Source organism: Cibotium barometz, chromosome 40 (genome assembly GCF_041138505.1).
Source record: "Cibotium barometz isolate CiBa-2024 chromosome 40, ASM4113850v1, whole genome shotgun sequence".
Classification (NCBI taxonomy): Eukaryota; Viridiplantae; Streptophyta; class Polypodiopsida; order Cyatheales; family Cibotiaceae; genus Cibotium; species Cibotium barometz.
The window spans coordinates 8,606,174-8,608,738 of record NC_141085.1 but is presented as its reverse complement, the minus strand read 5'-3'; positions in this window follow the sequence as shown (position 1 = coordinate 8,608,738).

Below are 2,565 nucleotides of genomic sequence, written 5' to 3'. Positions count from 1 at the left end.
TCCCCTTGGTAAAAGAGAGAAGAGTTTCTTTCTCCTCTCTTCATGATGTATGCTCTCATTTGGACGAGAGTTTAGCTGGGAGTTTAGCTGGAAGGGACAAAGATAAGATTGTTTATTGGTGGGTAATTCTATCCAACTGGGGGGGTGTAAGTTTTTTTTTTCATTTGTAATCTCTCTCTCTCTCTCTCTCTCTCTCTCTCTACACACACACACACACACGTATGTGTGTATGTAAATAGACACATATTCTTTTAAAAAGGGATGATTTCTATCCATACATTCTCTTTTGAAAATAGCTACCTTCGATAGAGAGGGGTTGTTTGATGCACTGACGACCATTTGGTATTGTAGAAGTAATATCAAAGGGGAGGACCATTAATGAGGAGTATTCTAGAGAGTGTTTTGATCCAAGAGCTTAGTTAGTTAAGAACATGAAGAAATTCATCAAGTCTATTGCGCAGTGTCTTGTTGTGCAAAAAAATCACTTGGAATCGCATGAAGTTTGGCAATTAGCATAAGATAGAGTGCAATGAGAAATTGTCTAGAATCATGTGAAGTTTGGTGGTGAAGGTAGCAATAATTGTATTATAAAACATGAACAAAGTTGGTAAAATAACATTGATGTACACAGTGCTAAAGCAAATAAAAGCATAACAGCTAGCAACACTAAGCTATTTATAGAGTGCATAGCTAGCAAAAGGTCGAGAGCTACGACAATGAGTCAAGGTGCCTAAAAATTTTGGGTGGGAAGAAGAAGTATATGATAGTTATATAGGTGGATGCCTGATATATTATTAACTCTAGCTCATGTTCACAAGCAATGAGAGATTTGCATATGATAGTTAAGTAGGTGGATGCTCGATATTTTATTAACTTTAGCTTGTGTTAACAAATTGTGAAAGATTTGCATGCAGGCTCGATTGTCCTGAGATGGCAGATGTGGATTGGATGAAGCATATGTGGAAAAATATAGTGCTTCCACATTTACACTATGGCCATGTGAGAGTTAGAAGGTCGAGAGTAACATCAACAAAGTAGGCATAGTGGAGTGTTTACTCGATCAAAGTGAGAGTTAGATATAGTGGGGGATTTGAAGTATGAGTCTAGTAGTTGGCATGATGTACACCACTGTGCCATGGAGGGAAGCGTATCTATCTAAGGAGGCATGTCTACATTTGGGAATTCGATGGTGAGGGGCTACTCTTGTGTCATATCTTTCCATGCCTTCCATGTATTTGCAAGGGGGCACGGTCCCATCCACTCTTATTTGAAGTATGAGTCTAGTAGTTGGCATGATGTACACCACTGTGTCCTTGAGGGAAGCGTGTCTATCTAAGGAGGCATGTCTACATTTGGGAATTTGATGGTGAGGGGCTACTCGTGTCATATCTTTCCATGCCTTCCATGTATTTGCAAGGGGGGCGGTCCCATCCACTCTTATCATCTTAAGCATCATGGCATCTACCTTGGGGGAAGCCCCCCACCTGTAGCCCTCACACTCGCACATGGAGGGCCCTATCCTTCGTGCGTTTGTCCCCTTTAGAGTCTCATGTTTGATGTTATGTGGGGGTTTGTGCTTCTTCACTACCTCCACCCAATCTCTCTTGGTGGTTTGTAGTTTTTCGCGTAGCTTATCACTCGCAACCTTTAGCCATTCCATGTCCATCCTTAGGCCCTCCTATATATTTAGTTACCCTTCCTCCACTCTATAGTCCTTGACAATAGCCTTTAGGGCTTCCATTTCTACTCGAAGTTCCCCTATCATTGGGGTAGCCTCTAGCATTGCCTATTGTTACATCTAGGTCTCTTTCAACATCTGGGTCTGTTTCAACATCCAAATCTCCTCCTCTCGGTGGTTCAGCTTTGCCTTTAGTTCTTCGATCTTGTAATCTTTGCCTTGTGACTTCTTGGGAAGGCCTTCCAACTATTTATTATATTGGTTAGGGACCTTGTCCAACACCTTCTTCTGCTCGATCACTGCCTTCTTGGTGTTATCCTCCATAATTTTGATGTATGCCTATAGGTTTGGAGAGAGAGAGAGAGAGAGAGAGAGAGAGAGAGAGAGAGAGAGAGAGAGAGAGAGAGAGAGAGAGTTGACTTTTGTCTACTCGTATTTCTTTAACATGAATATTTATTCAGCACATAGAAGGTTTGAATTACTAGTAATAAATTATAAAATAAGGGGTTTGAATTACTAGAAATAAAGGAGAAAATAAGGGGCATTAATCGCTTCATATAGCAAGCTACAAGATTCAAGGAGAAACTTATGAAATCCTAGCCCGTAACACTCTCTACAAAGGTTTTCATGTGATTGACTAAATCCAAGGGTTGAGCAAATAGTGGTGTCTATGTGGATCTAGTCTAGCTGAAAGGCATAATAGTGTGGTGTCAGTGTGGATCTAGTCTCACCTAGAGGTGGATAATGAAATGCCAACCGCTTTAGTGGATGTTTAGTGTGCTATGTGATGCCCTTACTTTCACCCATTCTTACTCTCCCATGCTTGGAGGTGGTTGAGAGTCGTTACTCTTTGCTGCCTTTAAAATCCTTCCAAAATCTCCCTCATT